Genomic DNA, 24,295 nt, shown 5'->3' with positions numbered 1-24,295 from the left:
GAATCAAATAGACCACAACACAATAATTATGGGTGACTTCAACACACCTCTCTCACCATTGGACAGATCCTCCAAACAAAAGTTGAATAAAGAAACTATAGAACTCAATATCACAATAAATAACCTAGACTTAACTGACATATATAGAATATATCAACCATCATCAAATGGATATACTTTTTTCTCAGCAGCACATGAATCCTTCTCAAAAATAGACCATATATTATGCCATAGGGCAACCCTCAGTAAATATAAAGGGGTGGAGATAATACCATGCACCATATCTGGTCATAATGGAATGAAACTGGAAATCAATGATAAAAGAAGGAAGGAAAAAGCCTACATCACATGGAAAATGAACAATATGTTACTGAATGATCAATGGGTTACAGAAGACATAAAGGAGGAAATCAAAAAATTCTTAGAGATAAATGAAAATACAGACACAACATATCGGAATCTATGGGACACAATGAAAGCAGTTTTAAGAGGGAAATTCATCGCCTGGAGGTCATTCCTCAAAAAAAGAAAAAACCAACAAAAAAATGAGCTCACACTTCATCTCAAAGCCCTAGAAAAGGAAGAGCAAAACAACAGCAAATGTAGAGGAAGGCAAGAAATAATTAAAATCAGAGCGGAAATCAATGAAATTGAAACAAAACAAACTATTGAAAAAATTAACAAAACAAAAAGTTGGTTCTTTGAAAAAATAAATAAGATCGACAGACCTTTAGCCATGCTAACGAAGAGAAGAAGAGAGAGAACTCAAATTACTAACATACGGGATGAAAAAGGCAATATTACAACAGGTGCTACAGAAATACAGAAAACAATTAGAAATTATTTTGAAAACCTATATTCCAATAAAATAGAAGATAGTGAAGACATCGATAAATTTCTTAAGTCATATGATTTGCCCAGACTGAGTCAGGAGGATACACACAATTTGAACAGACCAATATCAATGGATGAAATTGAAGAAGCCATCAAAAGACTACCAACCAAGAAAAGCCCAGGACCGGATGGATATACAGCGGAGTTTTACAAAACCTTTAAAGAAGAATTAATACCAATACTTTTCAAGTTATTTCAGGAAATAGAAAAAGAGGGAGCTCTTCCAAATTCATTCTATGAGGCCAACATCACCCTGATTCTGAAACCAGACAAAGACACCTCAAAGAAAGAAAACTACAGACCAATATCTCTAATGAACCTAGATGCAAAAATCCTCAATAAAATTCTGGCGAATTGAATACAAAAACATATCAAAAAAATTGTGCACCATGATCAAGTAGGATTCATCCATGGGATGCAAGGATGGTTCAATATACGGAAATCAATAAATGTTATTCACCACATCAATAGACTTAAAGATAAGAACCATATGATCATCTCGATAGAAGCAGAGAAAGCATTCAACAAAGTACAGCATCCCTTTATGTTCAAAACATTAGAAAAACTAGGGATAATAGGAACTTACCTTGACATTGTAAAAGCTATCTATGCTAAGCCTCAGGCTAGCATCATTCTGAATGGACAAAAGTTAAAGGCATTCCCTCTAAAATCTGGAACAAGACAGGGATGCCCTCTATCACCACTTCTATTCAAACACTGGCCAGAGCAATTAGACAGACGAAAGAAATTAAAGGCATAAAAATAGGAAAAGAAGAACTTAAATTATCACTATTTGCAGATGACATGATTCTATACCTAGAAGACCCAAAAGGGTCTACAAAGAAACTACTAGAACTAATAAATGAATTCAGCAAAGTGGCAGGATATAAAATCAACACGCATAAATCAAAGGCATTTCTGTATATCAGCGACAAAACTTCTGAAACGGAAATGAGGAAAAACGCTCCATTCACAATATCCTCAAAAAAAATAAAATACTTGGGAATCAACCTAACAAAAGACGTGAAAGATTTATACAATGAAAACTACAGAACCCTAAAGAGAGAAGTAGAAGAAGATCTTAGAAGATGGAAAAATATACCCTGTTCTTGGATAGGCAGAACTAACATTATCAAAATGGCGATATTACCAAAAGTTCTCTATAGGTTTAATGCAATGCCAATCAAAATCCCAATGGCATTTCTTGTAGAAATAGATAAAGCAATCATGAAATTCATATGGAAAAATAAAAGACCCAGAATAGCAAAAGCAATTCTAAGCAGGAAGTGTGAATCAGGCGGTATAGCGATACCAGATTTCAAACTATATTACAGAGCAATAGTGACAAAAACAGCATGGTACTGGTACCAAAACAGGCGGGTGGACCAATGGTATAGAATAGAGGACACAGAGACTAATCCACAAAGTTACAACTATCTTATATTTGATAAAGGGGCTAAAAGCATGCAATGGAGGAAGGATAGCATCTTCAACAAATGGTATTGGGAAAACTGGAAATCCATATGCAACAAAATGAAACTGAATCCCTTTCTCTCGCCATGCACAAAAGTTAACTCAAAATGGATCAAGGAGCTTGATATCAAATCAGAGACTCTGCGTCTGATAGAAGAAAAAGTTGGCTCCGATCTACATATTGTGGGGTCGGGCTCCAAATTCCTTAATAGGACACCCATAGCACAAGATTTAATAGCAAGAATCAACAAATGGGACTTACTTAAACTAAAAAGTTTTTTCACAGCAAGAGAAACAATAAGAGAGGTAAATAGGGAGCCTACATCCTGGGAACAAATTTTTACTCCTCACACTTCAGATAGAGCCCTAATATCCAGAGTATACAAAGAACTCAAAAAATTAGACAATAAGATAACAAATAACCCAAACAACAAATGGGCCAAGGACCTGAACAGACACGTCTCAGAGGAGGATATACAATCAATCAACAAGTACATGAAAAAATGCTCACCAGGGAAGATTATGCTCAGTGCCCTTGGAGACAGTGACCAAGGGTGGATGAGCAAGTGGAAGGCCCTGCATATGGAGAACATCAGAGGGGGAGCCCATATCACTGGAGGAGCACAATAGGACTTTAGGCTCCTGGTGGCTCATAGCTGCCTGCCTTCCTTTGTGCCCAGGCAGGGAATCCTCTGCACCCAGAGTTCACAAGTCAGAGCTGAGATATCCTGGGCCTTCTGTATGAGCTCCTGCTCCAAGAGAAAGGCCACCAGAGCTCCTAGAGCTCCACTAGAGGTCTCCAAGCCCTGGAGAGGAGGGCTCCAGGTCCACCCAACAGCTTGCAGCCATTATGAAGTCAAACAACAATAAGTGCTGCAGAGGAGGCGGGGGAAAAAGGTACACTCAATGGAATATTACTCAGCACTAAAAAATAACAAAATCATGACATTTGCAGGCAAATGGATGGCATTAGAGCAGATGATGCTAAGTGAAGTTATCCAATCCCTAAAAAACAAATGCCAAATGTCTTCTCTGATATAAGGGGGGCGACTCAAAATGGGATAGGGAGGAAGAGCATGAGAAGCAGACTACCACTAAATAGGGAAGAGAGATGGGAGGGAAAAAGAGGGAGAAGGGGAGTTGCACAGAAGAGGGAAGGAGAACCTCATATTTATACAGAATACATATATGATATTGTAATGATAAAAAGAAAAAAAGTGTGTCACATTAGATTGGATAGAGAGAAAGGATGGGAGAGGAGGGGAGGAGTAGGAGGGATAGGAAGGGCACCAGAGTAGAATAGACAATATGATTGATGTATGTGCATTCCATGTATGTACTTTATTATCAAATTGCATTCTACTGTCATGTATGACTAAAAAAAAAATAAATAAAAATTTAAAAAAAAAAAAAGATGGCCAACTGGAGCTGTCTACAGGTGAGGTCCTGTGAGTACTGTTGGGCTTTGGTCCCTGGTGAGAGAGTAGGAAGTTCCTACTGGAGTCAGATGGAGGCCCCAGATGTGGGGGAAGGAGGACTGTGAAGTCATAATGGTGTTCATGAGGGTGGCCCCCAAGGGAGCCACTGGCTGCAGAGCCAAGCCTGCCAAGGTGCTGGGAGAGGGCCTGGGAGGAAGGGCCAAGCAGCAGTTGGCAGGCTGTGGAAGAAGGGGACACAAGGTTTGGAGGTGGGAGGGTGTCTCTGGGAGGAGAGAGCAGCGCCCACCCACATTGGGCGGGGAGGCAGTGCTGGGGTGGTAAGACAAGGTCTGGCTGAGGCCCACTGATGCCAGAGGCCTGGCCCCTCCCCAGGTGGAGGGGGCCCACACATGGGCTGGGGTTGGGGGACATGGTATAGCTGTCCCAGATGGCCTAGGACTCACTCATCAGAAGTCAGTTGATGTGCTGCGGAGCTTTCTCTTTCTCCCAGTTGAGGTCCTCAGTGGTGACTGGACAGGCCAGTTCCAGAAGTGGTGGCAGCCTCAGAGGTTCCCCTATTGATGTGACAGCAAAGGAAACTTTCATTTCTGTGGCCTACCCGTATTCCCCATGGATGAGGATTTCTTCCTTGGCAATGGCTGTCCCGCTGTGCCTACAGCTACCTTCTCACACTGGGACTTCTTTGCCATCCATTTCCCTGCAAATGCCATGATCTTGTTATTTTTTAGTGCTGAGTAATATTTCATTGTGTATACATGCCGCATTTTTTAATCCATTCATCTATTGAAGGGCATCTAGGTTGGTTCCACATTCTAGCTATTGTGAATTGTGCTGCTATAAACATTGATGTGGCTGTGTCCCTGTACTATGTTCTTCTTAGGTCTTTTGGGTATAGTCCGAGAAGGGGAATACTGGGTCAAATGGTGGTTCCATTCCCAGCTTTCCAAGGAATCTCCATAGTGCTTTCCAAATTGGCTGCACCAATTTGCAGTCCCACCAGCAATGTATGAGTGTACCTTCCCCCCCCCCATCCTCGCCAGCACTTATTGTTGTTTGACTTCATAATGGCTGCCTTTCTGACTAGAGTGAGATGGTATGTTAGGGTGGTTTTAATTTGCATTTCTCTGACTGCTAGAGATGGTGAGCATTTTTTCATGTACTTGTTGATTGATTGTATATCCTCTTCTGAGAAGTTTCTGTTCAAGTCCTTGGCCCATTTGTTGATTGTGTTATCTGCTTTTTTGTTGTTTAACTTTTTGAATTCTTTGTATACTCTAGAGATCAGAGCTCTATGTGATGTTTGAGGGGTAAAAATTTGTTCCCAGGATGTAGGCTCTCTATTCACCTCGAATATTGTTTCTCTTGCTGAGAAAACATTTTTCAGTTTGAATTCGTCCCATTTGTTGATTCTTGGTTTTAACTCTTGTGCTATAGGTGTCTTATTAAGGAATTTGGGGCCTGCCCCCAAAGGATGAAGAGGAGGGCCAACTTTATCTTCTATTAGAAGAAGAGTCTCTGGTCTGATTCCTCAGTCTGCCAACTTGAAAGGTGCAGAAACATGCTCCCCATGGGAAGCAGCCCCTCACCCCTGGAGCCACCATCCCACCTGGGGTTTCTGACAGGAGGAAGCCCAGAGCCCCCCCCCCTTCCAGCTGTCAGTAGTTTGGACAACTGGGAGCTCCAGGTCCAGGGGTAGCTGCATTCCTACCATTGATATCAGGCCCCCCAGCCTGGGACAACCCAAGCCATTCAGCCCTTGGTGGTGACAGACATAGAAATCCCACCTTGGGGGCCGTGCCAGCACCTGTACACATTCTGCTGGCAGCCAGGCTGCAAGGCCCACTGCAGCATCTAGTCCATCAGCCTCTGCAGCTGTTACTCAGAGGCCAGGGCCTGTGATCAGTGTTTGTCCCAAGAACAGGCAGCCCCAGTCAGCATGGGACAACCAAGTTTCATCCCCCTTAATGCTGCCAGTGTCAGTTGCCTCAATGGCAACTTGGAGGACAGATTTGTTCCCAGTTCTTCCATCTCCCATGGCAGAAATGGGCATCTGCTAAAAAAGTAGAGGGACCCCCAAAATTAGAGAACACCATGGGGCAAGCTTGGGACAGAAGAGCTCCAGGGCCTGCCCCTAGGCAGAGCACCACCATGAGGACCAAGGGAGAGAAGGGAAAATCAAACCAGGGCAAGCAACCACTGATGTTTGTGCAATTCATGCCATCCCCCAAAGCCTGACCATGCAGAACCCCTGAAACTCTCCTGGGGGGAACCATCACCACCTTCAGAAAGGCCACCTCAACTTGTAAGTTGGTCCCCATGCAATCCAGGAACCTGGGAGCCCCAACTAGCTCCCGGATTTCATATCTGTCTGTGGGGTTCTGTTCATCTCCTCCCCAAGTGAAGGAAAGAGAAGCATGAGACAGCACTTACAGGGTAACTGGGGCTCTGACATATTCAGCACCACTAACTAGACCATCCCTATAGTGGTCACTTTACAGGGGACAAAAACCAACTCTGTTCTTGGAGCCATGAGGGCCACTCCTTTAAGTGCCAAAAGGTGCCCCCTTACAGGAACCCTGAATTCCACCTGGGAGCATCAATACCTCCATAAACCAGGCTGCATATATTTACAGAGGGAATCATATCTCCCATTTCCCTGGTGGTAAATATGAGGCTCTGGGAAAGGACATGAATTATGAGTTAGCCAAGGACCTGCCTGAAAGAGCTGGGACTGGAATTCTGGAAATCTGGCTCTAGAGCCTCATGTTCATCACCCTGCAGTGGAGGCCTGATGCTGGGAGCTTGGAAGGGGGGGGACCCATCAAGTTGGGGTGGGGGGCTCAGAGAAGAATGATGAGATGGGTGTGGCTGGGGAATTCATCCAGAGGGGGAGACCAATAGGAGAGGGAGGGGATCAAGTGAGGGGGCTGCATGAGCAAGGCCAGGCAGTGGGAGTGTGTGGGTCAGGCAGAGGATTGACCTGTGAGCAGCTGGGGGTGCAGGGACGGAGGGGGACCAGATTCAGAAGGAAAAGGTTGGGCCACACCATGGAAAGAGCCAAGTCTGGCAGGGAGACTCAGGCTGAGCTCAGGCTCAGCCCAGGACTGACTCCACCCACCTGCAGACACCTCCCTGTTCCATCCTCCAACTGTCTTTGAGACTGTGCCTTGAACTTCCCCAAATCCTCCCTTCTCACCTCCTCCACTGGCCCTATTCCACTCCTCCCAGCCTCGCCCATAACAAGTCAAAAAGCTCAAAGCTGCTGGCCATTTCCATGTAGCTCTTTTCCCTGCACCTTGTCCCCACATCTGACTTAACTTGAACTCCAGGTCGGCTCTGTAGGGGCAGTGGTGGGTGACACACAGGATCTCCCTGCTTTAGAGCTGGAGAAACTGAGGCCCAGAGAAGTAATTCCTACTTCTATTTCAGACCTTGGGCCATCACCACCTCCACGAAGCCCTCCCTGCACTCTCTACTGCCCTGTCAGGCCTGGTTTTGGGTCATTTGTTCTCAGAGGACCAAGGATCTTTGCTGTAGAGAACTGGCCTCAGGTTGCCACTGTCTACTCCTTCACATGGATTAGTTTATGTCTTTCTATCTCACTTGGCATGCAGGAGACACTGGAGAGACACTGAGCAACTGAATGACAGTTTGGGCTCTTGTGACAAGTAACAAGAAGAGGTGTTAGTAGAATGTGGATGGGGTACCACATGGTCCCCACTTGGGGTATAAAAAGTCTAGGAAGCTTCTATAAGTGGGTGATGACCTGATGGAGCTTGAAACCTGAGTTGCTGGTATCAGCTGGAACATGCAGAATGATACCTGGCAGGAGGTGAGCCCCTGGCTCCTGTCACCTTCAGGAATCTGGGTTCAGGGTCCAGTGGTCTAGGTAGCTGGGAATGTGGGCCTGTGAAGGCCTCTGCCCCAAGCTCCATAACCCCAGGTGACCTTGAGGCAGGCAGGGTGGCACACCTTTCCTCTGCTCACTCCCCTTTGTCCAGTGGTAGCCCAGGGGCATCTGACTCACCTCCTCTTTGCCCTGCTTCCCCAAAGTGAGATTTATTTTAAAGTCACCCAAAAATCCCTCCAGCCTTCCCGATTCAGCCACCCTGTCCTCTGTGATTCTCTTGTGAAGGTCCTCTCAGGGTCCCTGGAGGACTGCAGCCCATGCACCTCACTGGCTCAGCTCACCCACCCCACCCTGTGGCTCTCCACTCTCCCCCACCAGGTGGCAGAGGCCTCTGTTTCAGGGCTGGAGGTCTTCCCACCAGGAGTCTAGAACAGGCTTATTTATGTAGAATAGAAAAATTATGTATTTCATCCCATTTTCCTGGTCTTTGACAGAACAATTCTATTTGCATAAGACTGTAATAATTCAGAGACCTCCTTAAAGGCCATTTTTCTCTTGATTCTGGCCCATACAGAGGCCATGCTCTGTTAGAGTGGGAAATTAATTTTTTCTTGGTCACAGGTTTATAGCTACAAGCACAGCACTCCCTGAAAATTCTTTCCAGTGAGTAGTCTGGGCTTAATATTCCCCATACTTACAAATTACGAAGGAGACCTTCCAAACATTGTGGTTCCTCTGTGCACCGCATATCCCTTCTCATTATCTGGACCACAGGTCAATTTCAAATTTCCCCATCCAAGCAAATGGCCTAAGGACAGAGAACTCCAAGGTGCTCAAACAACAAGGAAACCAAAGAGAGCAGGCCAGGGCCTCTGTGGTAGTGAGGACCTGAGCAGAGAGCCAAGTAAAATGAGAGCCTCCTGCTCCCCAACTCTGAGGGCAAAGCTGCCAGGGAGTGGGAGGGAAGGGGATGTCCTGTCTCTGAGCCTCCACTTTGCCCCAGGATCACAGAGGTCAGTGCGAGACCTGTGCTGTGCATCTAAACAGGCTGCCACCAGGTCCCATGTGGGAGAAGGTGGATGTCATCTTAGCAAAAGAGTTTTCTCTTGGACCCCACAGGAGTGGGTCCTGCCCTGGAAGAAGATGGTCTGGTGGCTGGTCCAGCAGAGCTGCCAGGGTGAGAGGCCAGCACAGATGTGCACCTAGACGCAGCCTTGCTCATGGTGGTGCTGGTGCCCAGAGGTGAACTTGGGCATTTCTGCTTGGGTGGGCCCTTTGGGGATGGCACTGAAAGGAGAGGCCTAGGTGGCTCAAAGAACATGGTTGCTGTTTGTCCTGTGTAACTTGGTCACCATGGAAATACTCTGGTGATGGGGGCCACAGAGAGTCAGGCCCAAGCTTGCCTCATAGGTCTGTCTGGGGCTCAAGGGTCCCTCCTCTTAGAAAGGAGATGCTCATTAACCACAGGTTGCTCCCAGGATCTCTGCTCCCAGGTTCCACTGAGGACACTACCAAGGGCATAGACATGCAAGTTGGTCTTTCTGAGGTGTTGCTGGCCCCTGAGTTGAACTTGGGGATTTTTGATTGGATGGCCTTTGTGTCAAGCACTAAAGGGAGGGGCACCGGTGACTCCCTGCTCATGTTTGCTGCTTGTCTTTTGTCCCTTGGTCACTGGAGGTGCTCTGGTTAGAGGTGCTGCAGGTTTTCATGCTCCAGGCTTTCTGTCTGGTGCTTGGGGTCCCTCTTCTTTTGGAGCAGATGCTCAGTGCTCCAAAGGCCAGTATCACATCTTGAGGGAGGTCTGCAGTCCTACAAGCCAGTGATGCCACAGCATGGACTTTCAAGTGCAGGTGGTCTTTCTGGGGATGGTGTTGGTCCCCTGCATTGATCTGAGGGGTTTCTGCTTGGGATTACTTTGGAGATGACACTAAAATTAGAAGCACCCATAGCTAGAGTGTCATAGCAGGTCCAAAGCTGGACCCATGGTGCCCAAGGCCTGGAAAGAACCACAGGGGAGAGTAAGCCAGGGCAGTCGCTGCCAGAACCTGGACTCTCCAGCCTTTGAACCCAAAGGTGCCTGATGCCAGACTTGCCTGCCTTGAGGGTAGTAGTTGTCAAGTGCTTCACAGTCATTTCACGGGAGCATTGCTGGCACAGTCAGACATTTCATTGAGATGAATCCAAACCAGGGGAGCAAGTTTTTGAGCAGTATTGGATGTGGGGATATATAATGTGACTGGCTTTCTAGAAGGTAACCTCATTGCCATGGTTCCTGATGGGCACTGCTGAAAATACAGAACCATCTGGAGGACTGAAAATTTGATGAGTCATTCATTTATTTATTTTTATACCAGATATTGAACCTGGGGGTTCTTAACCACTAAGACACATCCTCAGACTTTTTTTTAAAAAAATATGTTTATTTAGAGACAGAGTCTAGCTAAGTTGCTTAAGACCTCTCTAATTTGCTGAGGCTCGTTTTGAACTCCATATTTTCCTGTCTCATCTTCCCCAATGCTTGCACTATGGGTGTGTGCCTCCAAGCCCTGCTGGGCCTTTCATTTTGGCCAGATCTGAGCCTCTTACTACTTTTGTTAGGAAATGGCCAGGAGGAGGGAGAGTGGATCTTAAATGGATGGTTTGTTATTGTAAAGGGCTGGGGATTATAGTTTGAATTAATATAACAGTCTTCTTAATAGTGTCCTGAACATTTAATTTACCCATATTGACCCTACCTCTCCCCTGCCCAATGCCACTGTGGATCACCAAGGGTTCTCTATGGTCCGAGTTCAGCCACAGCCCTTTTCTTGGTTACTTCTCATAATGACACACCCATGAACTGCACACCTTGACTGGTAACTAAAGCTTTCGTTGGTGGTGCTTTCAAATAGGAAACTATAAATTTGTTATCAAGTGACTTGTCTAGAAATCATTTTCTTCCAAATTGTTCCAAAGAGGTCAGACTGGAAGAGGACCTAGTCACTTGCCAGGCTGACCTTCTTCAGGTGTTCCAGCCCCTCAGTGATTTCCATCAGTTCCCCCTCTTTGTAAAATCATGCAATAGACTGTGTTTGGGGAAGCAGCAGGCTTAGAATTGAAGCAGGAGTTCAATTGAGGTTTTCAGCAGGAGGCTATGATAGGAGTCCTCAGTGCTTCCCCAGTGAGCTTGCCTTTTAATAGCAAGTAACCCTGGGAATGGGACAGCTATCAATAACTAATAGGTATCAGTACTCACATGAAACAGCTGATGTGCTGTGTTCACCAGCCTATTCTTTTTTTAATACTGTTTTTTAGTTGTCAATGGACCTTTTTTTAATTATTTATATATGGTGCTGAAAATTGAGCCCAGTGCCTCACACATGCTAGGCAAGCACTCTACCAGTGACCCAAACCCCAACCCCATCAGCCTATTCTTTAAGAAGAAAGGATGCTCATAACCTGTTACTGTCAGGAAAGCCAAAGGAGCACCTGTACTAGTCTCTGGGGAGTAGTAGCCTTCTAGGGCAGGCTCCCTGACTGTGTGTTAATTAAGTGTCCTGGTCCATGGGGACAAGATGAAAGTCAACCTCAGTGTGAACTGGGAAGCGCAGAGCTGATGACCAAAGAGAGCTGTTCTTTGACACTGCATTTCCTTCATCTATTGTGTTAGCATGAGGAAGATTTTTTTTCCTTGTGGAAATTGAGTTAATAGGTGTTAAATAAATATCTTAGTTGCTTCTGATGTGGCTGAGGAGCACTTTCAAGTGTTTAAAAAGCTGGTTTCTGTATATCATTGTATAGCCAATTGCAATTCTTATGAAACCTTCTCATAGGCTTTTTCTGGTTTTATTGGGATTTTTTTTTCAGCTGCAGTGTGATTTGGATGAAGGAGGACATTTTCCCTTCTTATAAATGGTTTTGTGGAATTTTGAGATTTGGGTTTTTATTTTAAAACATTTCATTTCCATTTGAATAAATTCACATTTGAAGGGAATAAATCAACCAGCCTTAAGAACATGACATCTTTCTGATAGATAGATGCAATTCAAGGAAGAATAAGGATGATGTCTTTTAGAAATGCTTTAGGAATATTTGTTTGGGGGTCAATAAATAACATGCTTAGAGTTTAATATTTTGTTATGTCATCGTAGCTTCTACATTTTTGTATTCTAGTAGAATTTTATCTAGTTTTAATATTTGTTTTTGAGCAGACATCTTTATCTTAAGAGAGATCATTTAGTGTTACTTTTCAAAATTTGCAGCTGTGTAAATCCAGATGCTTGGTGAAGCTGCTGTGGTGTGAGGAAAGCCTCTCCTGTTAGGCCAGGAGCCTGTAAGGCACCATCAGCTCACCCACCTGCTGTGTATTATAAGCAACAGGAAATAGCACAGAAGCTGCCAGTGCATTTAGGTCATTTGGAAGTTGAATTCTTGTCATATCTTTATTTTGCTTAACATATCTTCTCCCCTTTAGTTCTTTCTTACAGTAATTTGAAGCTGATGACTTTACTGGTATTTTCAGGAGAGCATATACAATTAAAATATCTTTAAATTCAGTATCAGTTCAAAGAACTTAGCATCACCTGCCTCTCACCTTTGGTGGGAAGGCAATGAGCAGCCACTTAGCTCTGTGTGCACAAGGACGATGGTCCTGAGTCTCCTGGATGGCTAGCTAAATCTGGAAGTTCCTTAGGAGATGGAAAGACATCAGCTCCTCATGTTCCAATCAAAGTGAGCACAGGGCGCTCAGTGAACATGCATTAGGTTAGTGAGTGTCCCCTGCAGGGACTGGTCTCCTATTCCCTTTCCAGACCTCAAAGCTGAATTGTCTGTCCTTCTCTCTGCTCCAGTAGCCTCACCTATTGAGTACTATTGCCTCTGAGATGCTTCTTGTTCATACTACTGGGATCTTGCCTCCAAAGTTTAGTTGGAAGAATAGGAGGAAACTGTTGCTTTAAACTGCACACAAAACAAAAGGAAGTGGCTTCACCTTTCCCTAAAGACATGGAGAAAGTGAAGTCCATTCCCGGGGTCATGGCCATGCTATGGAACAAATTCTTGGCTACTCCACACCATCCTTGCTTCTTATATGTTTTGTGCATCAGTGAATTTTTTAGCCCGAGCATTTTCACCTATGGGAGGTGTGTAGAAATGGAGGCACAGAAATGCCAGCTCCTTGCCATTTCATGGGGTCCTTGGGTCTCTGCCTGCTGCCCCGCCAACTTTCCCCACAAACCTCTGGAATTTCAGCAGTGCCCTCTGCCTGTGGGCCTGTGGAGCCAGACTAAGTTAGACTTCCCCTGACTCAAACTTGGAAGTGATCACCCATGAGGCTTGTTGATTTCTGTTTCTTAGAAACCAGATGCTGATCTGGATCCCCTGAGAGAGGAGGGAGCTACAGGCTTTGGGCACAGGATACTGTGGTGTTTGAAATCCCCTGTAGTGTACCCCATCAAACGATCAGAAGAGACATTGGGGCAATTTGATTTCTCACAGGAATTAGAATTCTATGGCAAAGGGGAGGCTATCTCTGAAAATAACCAACCAGTGATGAGAGTGGGGACCATGGCCAAGAGAGGAGGTGACTTTCCCTCTGTCACTGTGGGACTCACGTCATGATAGTCATCCTTTGTCCCTTACCTTCCTATGTCATGTACTCTGTATGTTTGTGCATTAGAGATGCATGACAATCTCTAAAGCCGATGTTAGAATGACCCCTGGGGAACATGTTGAGAAGCTATGGAGGCCCTGCAAGGCACAATGACTTCCTCAGGGCCACACACATACCTACCAGAAGGGGAAGGGTCTCAACCAAGCTCTGTCTCCCCAAACCAAGGGAGCTGGCTACATCCGGGCCTGTGTGAGGGTCTGATCCAGGGTGTGTTGGTGTAACTGGGTCCACCTGTGCCTATGTCATGGGAAGACTGCAGCCCAGTGGGCCATTGGAACCATCTTGTGTGAGAAAGGGACTCAGGAAAGGACTTCCTGAGACAGTGACCTCACTTCCTTGGCCATGGAACTCACAGAACTTGGAACCCTGGTAGCTAGGCACCCACAGTCCACAAACAGTCCCAATCTGCTCACTGGTGTTGAGACAGCAAGCCCAGAGCCATGAGTTCTTGTTGTCTACAGATCTGTGGTTGCTTAAGCCTCAGGGCTTTTCCTGAGTGTGGAGGTGCTGGGTCAGCGCTGTGTCCCAACGACTCTGGCAATTTTTCCCAAGGAGACCAGAAGTGAGACAGGACAGGGCACCACAGGTGTCCATAGTTTAACCCACATTCAGATTCCCCTTTCAAAAGTACCAGATCTCACCAGGTGTGTGTGTGTGTGTGTGTGTGTGTGTGTGTGTGTGTGTGTGTGTGTGTGATGTCTCCTGAGAATATGGAGGGAAAATATTTTGTTTTGACTGTATGGCAGTGATTCCTTTTGCAAATGGCTATCGTTTTCCTGTTTAACTGTCCCTCGTTGATTGCCCATCCTAGGGAGAAGATGACCAAGGTTCATCAGTGGATGTGTCCTGTCTTGTGGAAACCCTCACAGCACTTCTCTGGGAGCTCGAGGAAGGCCTGGTGTCTGCACTGCAGCAGGGGAACACCCCCTATGTCCATGGGGGTTTGTATTTGTACTAAGATTTGGCCAGTACCCAGAAGGCTCCGGAGCTGCTGTGTAAAAGGTGTGTATCACCTCCAAGCCCTGGCCCATGGCCATCTCCTGGCCTGGTGTTGGGAATGCTGGGCATCACTCTGAACCTCCGTCAGCTCTGTGGAAAGTAGGGTTTTTCAGAGGAGAACTCTGCCTGGGTGTTTAGAAATCCAAGTAGGATGAGCCCTAGGAGTGTTTGCCTCAGAGTGGTCCTGGTACACAGGCTGGCGATGGCTCTGGCCTTCCCCTGGGGGCCTGTCCCCTCCCTGAGAGGAAGTTCTCTGCCTCAGACCTCACTCTTCTGAGGCCTCAGGAAAAGCAGTTTCCACATTTGGGAAGGAGTCTGTGGGTTGCATCTGGGAGGGTTCCAACCTGCATGTAGACGGAACAGGGACCCCTGGGGTCAACTAAGAGGGTCCTGGCCCTGAGGTAGCCAGGCAGCAGGTGGTTGGGTTCATTTATGGCTCAAATATATATGAAGCACCTACCTTTGGCAGGCACTTGGCCTATCATTTAGGAATCAGTGCAGATAAACTCTCCCAGCCCTCCTTAGCTCCTGTTATTGTCAGTAAGTTAGTCAAGTCCACCAGGCATCTCGACAGATGAGGGACACAGGATATTAGAGGTCACAGCCTCCTGGTCTTCTCTAGGTATGGACGCCTCCAGCCATATGTTGAGGAGAGGAGTACCTTCAAGACAAGAAGTGAGTGGTCTTTGGGCCAAGAGGGAGGGCTCCTGTCTCGAGAGTGGTCACTTGGGGGGCTGCTGTAGAGGATGGCTGGGCAGACCTCAGGGTCTACTCTGTTGTTTCCCAGCAGAGGACAGAGGTCTGGGGCTTACTCTGTAGAAGGAACAAAGCAAGCTGTGGTGGGATTCTGGGTACCCAAGGAAGAGAGGCGTGGCTGGAGCCTCAGAGCCAGGCCCTGTGAGGATCCCTCTCCAGCACAGCCAATCCCAGCCTGGATTGCCCATGCTTTTTTTGTATAGAGACTGGACAGCAAGTGAAGGGGAGAATCCTACGCACACATGTGACTCAGAGTTTTGCCCCCTTTGCTCTGCTGCTTGTGACCTGCTTGGACACTCTCTGGGAAGCCCCCCATGCAGGGGGCCTTGGGAGGTTCCAGCTGAAGGAGAGGCCCTTTACAACATTATCTTCCAGTTGGTACAGGTGTTGAGCCAAGCTGCCATCCCATTCTTTCAAAGTCAGCCACCTTCCCGGGCAGCTACATAAAATTCACACACACACAAATGCCAGAGGCAGGGGGTCAAGAAGCGATTAGACCAGAAGCCTCCACTTCTCCTAGATTGTTTACTCGCTGCCCTAGTTCTAAAGTCCTTGAGGGCACCTCTCACATGTGAGCACCTGCGCATTGTGCCAGATGCCCCACCACAGCGATCCTCCTCCTCCCACTAAAACTGTCTATTTTATTTTTTGTGATGGTGGTTTTTTTAAATGTCTGGGATGGCATTGTAAGTATTTTAGTAACAAACATTTATGTTGACACAATAGTGCTCCATCCATTCACCAGGCTGTGCCACCCCCAGCACTGATTAGCTGAAGATGGAGCCCCCTTAGAGCACATGGGTCCTGTGGGGAGGACACACACAGGCCATCTTAGAGGAGGTGAGATAGAGTCCCCTGTGCATGGAGCAGAGATGACTGCCTAAAGGGTGGTGAGGAGTTCAGAGCATTTTATGCCCTACTGTGTTCTGTGACGTTAACTAGGTTAGATGTCATGTGACACTACAAACCCTGTTCATATAAGACAGCAAACTTAATATGTGTCTTCTTATTGCTCCACAGATCATGTCTCACTTTCTTCTTATTCCCTAAGAAACAATATTGAAGTTAGACCAGATAATCAGTCTGTAATGGACTGAACAGTTGAAATGAAAGGAAGAGTCCCATGTTTTGCATTCCAAATAGAAAGCTCTGCCTTGGGCTGGGCTGTAGCTCAGCGGCAGAGTGCTTGCCTAGAATGTATGAGGCACTGTGTTCACTCCCTAGAACTACAAAAAAAAAAAAAAAAAAAAAAAAAAAAAAAAACTAAGAAAGGCATGCTGTTGATCTAAAACTATTAAAAAAAGAAAGAAAGAAAAGAAAAAAAAAAAAAAGCTGTGCCTCTTGAATAGTTAGTCCCAATGAGAATGCAAGGGAAATGTTCATAAAGAAAATGAAAGTGCTGCTCCAGGGCATATGTGAATGATAAGAAAGCAAACCAGCAGATAGGGAGGGATAAAGTTTTCATAGTCTGGAGAACAGATGAAACGAGCTACGTTCCCTTAAGCCAAAACTGCATCCAGATAAGGCCATAACATTAGATTTTTCTGATGCCAAGAGAAGGGAGAAAGCTCCAGAAGAAGTCTGAAGGTGCCAGAATTTGGTTCATGATGTTCCAGGCAAGAGGCCCATCTCCATATAAGACAAGTGCAAGGTGAAGCAGCAAGTGCTGATGTAGAAGCTACAGCAAGTCATGAAGAAGATCTTGCTAAGCTATCTGATGAAGACGTGATTTGGTTGAGTTTCTCGGTGTCCCCCAAAAGCTCATGGGTGAGACAATAATGCAGGAAGGTTTAGAGGGGAAATGATCCTGTTAGGAGAGCTAAAGCCAATGAGTGAATTAATCCCCTGGCAGGATGAACAGGGGCCACAGATAAAATGGGGTGCCCACACCCTCCCCAAGCCTGGAGGTGTAGGCCACACCTGTGGAGGAGTCCAGGTGCAGGGTGGAAGCGAACAGCAGCCATTCTCAAGGTTCCACATTAGGGTTCCACATTGGAGGTTCCCAGCAACCAGCTGCATCCGTCTGCGGGCAGGGCGTTGGTCATCGAGCCCAGGCGCCCTGAGGCACTTTGTGGAGTCCAGTTGAATCGGTGGCTGCAGGGAAAGTGGCGTCCAAATAGGAGCATCTTCATCCAGGGGCTGTGGCGGGATTCTGCTTCCAGTGCAGTGGAGGAGTTGGCAGCATTTCTGGTGGCCAGGTCGGGACTCCAGTGGCCACAGTGTGGAGCCCTGGCTGTGGCGACGGCGACAGCGTGGGGTAGCGGGCCTCAGAGTCAGAGGGCGACAGAGGCTGGGATGCCCTGTGCTGTGGCTGTCCCAGGCCACTCGTCTTGCTCCTGGCAGGGCCTGTCTGCTCAGGATGCAGGACGCGGCAGGCGGCGGTACCCACACAGCCTCTGAGGACCTTAAGGTGCCCACGCAGGCGGCGCCTGGCACCCGCCCTGAGCCCACCGGGCGGCTGCTCGCCCCACCCCGGGTTCGCCCAGCCCCTCCCTGGGTTGCGGCCTCTGCGGGGGGGTAGGCCCGCTGCCAGCGGGGGCAGCCTTTGGAGAGGACACCCACCCTCCCCAGCCACATCTCCCCTGGGCTGTGGCCACTGAGAGCAGAGGCAGTGGGGGGTGGGGCTACAAATCCTCCCCCTCAAAGCGCATCCCTGGGGCGGGACAAGGGTGGAGGGCAGAGATGGCAGAGGGAACCCCAAGACGTGAAGCCCTTGGTCTTGGTCTTCTGCCGCCCTTAGACACAGAAATGTACTTAAAAAAAATAATTAATTAGCTCTAATTAGTTGTACATAACAGCAGAATTCACTTTGGTTCATTGTACAGAAATGGAGCACAGCTTTTCATTTCTCTGGTAGAACAGGAGGTAGAGCTGCACCATATGTGCAGTCCTGCATGTACCTAGGGAAATGATATCCGTCTCATTCCACCCTCTTTCCTTCCCCATCCTAGTCCCTCCTATCCTTCCCCTTTGCCCCAAGTTCCTCCATTCTTCCCTTGCTCCCCTCCATTATGGATCAGCATCTACTTATCAGGGAGAACATTCAGCCTCTTGTTTGGGGGGATTAGCTTATTTCACTTACATAATATTCTCCAATTCCATCCACTTACCTGCAAGTGTCATAATTTTATTCTCTTTTAAAGCTAAGATTCCATTGTGTACATATACCACATTTTCTTTATCGATTTAGATCTTGAAGGACTTCTAGGTTGATTCCACAGTTTACCTACTGTGACTTGAGCTGCTATAAACATCGATGTGGCTGCATCACTCTAGTATGCCGATTTTAAGTCTTTTGGGTATAGACTGTGGAGTGGAATTGCTGGGTCAAATGGAGGTTCCATTGCATGTTTTTTGAGGAAGCTCCATACTGCTTTCCAGAGTGGTTGCACCAATTTGCAATGCCACTAGCAATGTATGAGTATACCTTTTCCCCCCACATCCTCACCAACACTTATTGTTGCTTGTACTCTTGTTAACTGCCATTCTGGCTGGAGTAAGATGGTCTTAGAGTAGTTTTGATTTGCATTTCTCTAATTTCTGGTGAAGTTGAACATATTTTCATATATTTGTTGATCGACTGTATATCTTCTTCTGTGAAGTGTCTGTTCATTTCCTTAGCCCATTTATTGATTGGGTTATTTATTCTTTGGGTGTTGAAGTTTTTGAGTTTTTTATATATCCTGGAAATTAGTGTTTTATCTAATGTGCGTGTAGTAAAGATGTTCTCCCACTCTGTGAGCTCTCTCTTCATATTATTGTTTCCTTTGAAGAAAAGAAGAAGCTTTTAAGTTTGAATCCATCCCATTATTAATTCTTTATTTTATTTCTTGCTCTTTACGAGTCTTGTTAAGGAAGTCAAGACCCAATCCAACATGAAGATTTGGGCCTGCTTTTTCTTCTAATGAGTACAGGGTCTCTGGTCTAATTCCTAGGTCCTTGATCTACTTTGAGTTTTGTGCAAGGTGAGAGGTCGTGGTTTAATTTCAGTCTGCTACATATGGATTTACACTTTCCCCAGCACCATTTGTTGAAGAGAATATCGTTTAGCTAATGTATGTTTTCGGCACCTTTGTCAAGAATGAGATAACTACATTTATGTGGGGTTTTCTCTGTATCTTCTATTTTATACCATTGGTCTACATGTCTGTTTTGGTGCCAATAGCATGCCGTTTTTGTTACTACAGATCTGTAGTATAGTTTAAGGTTTGCTATTGTGATGTCTCCTACTTCACTCTTCTTGTTAAGGATTGCTTTGTCAATAAGGATTTCTCTGTGTCTATATTTCCAAATGAATTTCATGATTACTTTTTCTATTTTTATGAGGAATGTTATTGGGATTTTAATTGGAATCGCATTAAATCTGTATAAGGCTTTTGGTAGTGTGGCCATTTTGACACTATTTATTCCATGAGGGAGGAATTGGAAATCAGGTACCTGCTCAAAAGGCGACCTATCCGATAGCCACGCCCACCCAAAATGGTGAGGAATGCTTTCCAAGATGTAGTTGGTGTGCTTCCAGAGCCGGGGTGTCTGGTGATGTCAGGGGAACTGATGGCCTTGTGCTGTGGGGAGGTAGCCTGAATGACCTGCGGGGGAGGGGAGCGGAGTCTCAGCGGTCTGCAGATGTGTTGGTAGGTGGTTCTGCTAAGGCTCTGGCGGCGTCTTAAGTGAACTGGAACTTTGGCTTTGGGTCCTGCTCGGACACTGAGGCTCGGAGCCCTGCGCGGGGTCACAGCGCTGGTCATTTCTGTAGAGAGAAGCTGTACAGGGGCCTCTAACACTCTCAGAGATGCAGAAGTCCTACTAGGAGAGATCTGGATCACAGAGCAACACAGATGCTGCTTCCCTCTGGTCTGCCATCTTGAAACTCTTTTCAATGTCTTTAGTTTTCATTCTATAGGTCTTTCATCTCTTTTGTTAAATTGATTCCCAAATATTTCATTTTTGAGGCTATTGTGAATGGGATAGTTTTCCTAATTTCTCTTTCAGAGGGTTCATCACTAATATATAGAAATGCATTTGATTTATGGATATTGATTTCATATCCTGTGACATTGCTGAATTTGTTAATATTAGAAGTTTTCTGGTGGAGTTTTTTTGCATCTTCTATGTGTAGAATCACGTCATCAGCAAATAGGGATAGTTTGAGTTCTCCTTCCCCTATTGCTATCCCTTTAATTTCTTTCATCTACAGCTCTGTCGTGCAGTCTAAGCTGTAGTGGAGTTTAGACAGCAGTACAGTTTAAACTCTGGCTAGAGTATCAGGGACTATGTAGAGTAGAAGGTGAGAGAGGGCATCCTTGTCCTGTTCCAGTTCTGAGAGGAAACGCTTCCAATCAGAAATGCACTTTGAGGATGAAGAGGTCCTAGTTCCTCTGCTCTCTCCCCCACAGCCCAGGTGGGATGTCTCTTGGGAAGGTGGGGGTCCTCTCCCAAGGCTGCCCCACCTGGCAGATGGCCTAGTTCCCCTGCAGAGGCCACATCGGGGATGGGGCGAGCAGCCACCCAGCGGGCTCATGGACAGTGCCAGGCGAGGCAGGTGTGGGCAGCCTAAGGTCCTCAGCAGCTGCCTGGGTATTGCCACCTCCCACCTGCTGCTTCCTGAACAGGCCGCTCAGCCTGGACCAAGACGCAGGGCCTGGAGCAGCCACTGCAGAGGCCATTCCAGCCTCTCATCGCCCTTCCACTCTGAGGCTCACTGCCCTGCGCCCTCGCTGCTGCCACCAGCCTGGAGCTCTTCACTGTAGCTACTGGACTCCCCCCATGGTCGCCAGATGCCACTGCAGCAGGATTCCAGTTACCCCAGCAAGATGAAGATGCTCACCACAGGATGCCTCTGTATCCTCAGCCCCGCTTCCGGACTCTACTAGTGCCACCGCCACAGTCCAGCAACCAAACTCTCAAACCCCAGCTGGACTGTGGTGCTGCCCACCAAGGGCCCAACGTCAATGCCCTTCACCCCCCGCCATGATGCCTGACTCCAGTGCCCCATGCCGGATCCCGGATGAAGCAGCATGTTGCTGCCACCAACACCAGACTCCATCATGGACGCAAGACAGCGATACTCGGCACTGGATGCCCACTTCACCCACTGCAGCCAGACTCCTGTGGCACTGCAGGACAGAAATGATCATGGCAACATCCCTCTGTTGTCACCACAGCTGCTTCTGGACTCTTCTGCTGCCACCGCCACTGTGAGTATGCAGCAAGGGATCCCCCAAACTGCAGCTGGATGCCAACACCTCAGCTGTTGCCACCCCCATGCCAACTCTCAACTCCGGACCTCCCTCACCTGACGTCCTAGGCCTGAAGCAGCTACATGTTGCTGCTGTTGCCACCAGATGCTACCACTCCATGATTCCTCTTCAGCGACTCCATCCCAAAGATGCTGCTGTGCTGCCCAAGACCACAGAAGCTGGGAAGTTGGGCAGTCTCCATCCCAGTCACCTCATCAGTGCCCACCACTTGCCGCCTGCCTTTCCTCTCCCAGGACCACCCACCAGTCCTTCTGGGCCCTTCAGCAGGAGTTGTGCTAACTCAGGGAACTCATCCAAGGAAAACAAGTGAGTACTTTAAACAAAGGTTGCAGTCCTCAGAGCAGGCAGTGGGCGGGGCTAGGTGGGTCCAGCCTGCTGGTGAGGGGGCAGGGGTGGAGCTACTGGCCTCCTCTGGACCTTGACCCTGTGGGGCAAGCTGGAGAGGGATCTCTGGCTGCTCTGGGAGTCCAGCCTGGAAGCAGCTTCCTACCTCACCATCACACTCCTCTCTGAAGGGGACTCTGGATTCCAGAGAAAGCCACCTGGGCTCTTGGGCTCTGGGCAGTGGTATGAGCCAGACTGGACAGACGCCACCCACCTGGACTTGGGGAAAAGCCCCCACTTGGGAAAATACCCTCCTAGATCTACCAAACTTAGCCTGACATTGGCTTCTTCCATGAGATTATCAAGAAAGGAAAAATAAGTTACCTAGTTTTGTCTTGCAAAGGTGGGGTAGTGTGGGGAGAGGCAAAGGTATCAGAGTTGGTAGAGCTGAATTCACATCCCTTTTAACTGGGTGACCTTGTCCAGGGTCCAGAACTAGGTACAACCTTGGTTTTGCATCTGGTAAAACAAAGATGGTGAGGATGATAAGCTATCACCATCTGTCGTAGCTGGAGACCTAATGCGTGGTTCATAAATCTGACTATTCCAATAACTTAAGAAAATGACAAGGCACACAACCACACTGAAGTACCTTTTCAATAATCCGGGGGTGGCTCTGTGAAAGTAAGGGCCCATGGAAAGATATAGAGCCACTGGAATTCTTTATTCTTACACAGGAGACACACAAGGGGAGTTTCCATAGAACATTTTATCCCAAAAAGGGCAAAGGGGTGGGAATACAAGGGAACAGATGAGTGTAACTCAACCCCAGTGGGTGATGCCTACACCTGGAGCCATGCCTTGTTATCTGAGCTGGGGTGACACCCACATTACTGCAACCTGGCACTGCCCTGCCAGACTGAATGCAATAATTGTTCAGAACCCGTTGCATCAGGACTTAAAGGTGTCCACATCCAAGGCAGCTCCCGACAATAAGCCATGGGCAAATCAAGTTGTTCTGCATTACCTCACCTTGGGAGTCAGGTAGGCATTCAGCAATATTTCCATGCAGAAATATATTCTCAGACTAAAGGTGACACACCTAGAAGTGCACCTTTGGATGACAACTGACCTGTGAGGTAGGGAGTTGAAATTTATATCATCTTTTTAGATGAAATAATAATATATGGAAGATCATAAACCAAAGCATGAAATGTTGGGTCAGGCTCATGGAATTAAAAGCTGTTTTCAAATTTGTTTAAAGTTACATTGAGATAAATCTATGTAGTTCAAATCTTCGAGGATATCATCCCCCACCTCTGCCGCACACACGGAGCAGTGTCCACAACTTTTTTACTCCTCTGTACTGTATCAGCAAATGTATGTGTGTGTGTGTGTGTATACACACACACACACACATATACACTCACACATATACATAGTGTATTACGTAATATTTTGTTCTTTTTGGTTTGTTTTTAGACTGTCTGAAATAGAATCTCATATACATTCTTTTGCTCCCCTTCAGCTGACCATCAGGAAGAAGGAAACACCAGAGAAGCTTGAGGATCAGAAGGACACCAGCCCTGCTCTGGTCACTCTGGAAGCTGGCTAGCCTGCACACACCAAAGTTGAGGAAACAGCAGCCCTGCTTCAGCCACTTGAGGGCTGGCTGATCAATGAAAGGAGGAAAATAAACTAAGCAGCAGGACAAATGGACTGTTTCATCCTGTAAGAGGGCTCTCATACTGTGGTGCATTGCCACCCCTTCCTTCTGTCATATACACAGTCCTCTCCTTGGTCTTTCCTACAGGACTGACAACAACCAGACACACAGCTAACCCATAATGGGGGGCAGGGCAAGGGAAGATTGCAGGGACTTTGGATTGGGCAGAGGGGAGTGTGGGAGGGGAGGGAATATGGGAGTGGGAAGGATGGTGGAATGAGGTGGATTCTATTAATCTATGTATATGTATAATTGCAGGAATGGGGTGACTGTGCATTTTGTCTAACCAGAGAAATGAAAAGTTGCCTCCATTTGTGTTTAATAGTCAAAATGCATTCTGCTGTTATATATAACTAATTGAAAAAAAATTCATAAAGGTCTAAGGCTTAAAAGGAAGTTTAGACACTTTAATGGTCATAAAAATATGTACGCTTTTCTTATATAAAATTTAAACTTATTAATTAAATTGAAAAAAAAAACGAACTAGCACATGTACTATTACAAACCTGAAAGGGCATTAAGGCTTGGGAACCAAGCTCACTATTTAAAGGATGGTTTTTCTATTCTTGGTGGATTCAAAAGTTTAATTGACATAGTATGGATTATGCTATTGTTTATTGCTTTCATGTTTGTCTCCCCGTTACAATGAAACATTGGGTCAACTACAGAAGCAGCTGTTGGAGAGGGGGGGGGAGGGAAACACAGAGGGAGAAATTAAGATTATGGCATTATATAAAATTTTCAGCTGATGTTTTTTGATTTAAAGGGTTAAATAATGAGCATCGGAGGGGGTAACGATGTACCATAAATACTCCAAATGATGTAGTGTCCAAAAGATCCCCACCTTAATTGTAATATATAAGCCTTTCTCCTAGTAAACAAGATGTTTTTTTAAGTCAACAGGATTTCTAGAGAGCTCATTGT

At 46.5% G+C, this 24,295-nt stretch overlaps 1 protein-coding gene across 1 annotated transcript in view; it reads left to right on the top strand.

Annotated features, from left to right (window-relative positions):
• Positions 1-23,512, top strand: part of LOC308636116 (protein SLFN14-like) — a gene marked incomplete at both ends in the record, with an annotated part of 462,924 nt that extends 439,412 nt beyond the window's left edge. Inside the window, one exon of the transcript XR_014019345.1 lies at positions 23,174-23,512. The remainder of the gene's footprint in view (positions 1-23,173) is intronic.
• Positions 23,513-24,295: the final 783 nt, after the last annotated feature.

Source organism: Spermophilus citellus, assembly GCF_964194105.1.
Source record: "Spermophilus citellus genome assembly, chromosome: 17".
Classification (NCBI taxonomy): Eukaryota; Metazoa; Chordata; class Mammalia; order Rodentia; family Sciuridae; genus Spermophilus; species Spermophilus citellus.
The sequence above is the reverse complement of the archived record's forward strand: the minus strand, read 5'-3'. Positions and strand labels throughout refer to the sequence as shown.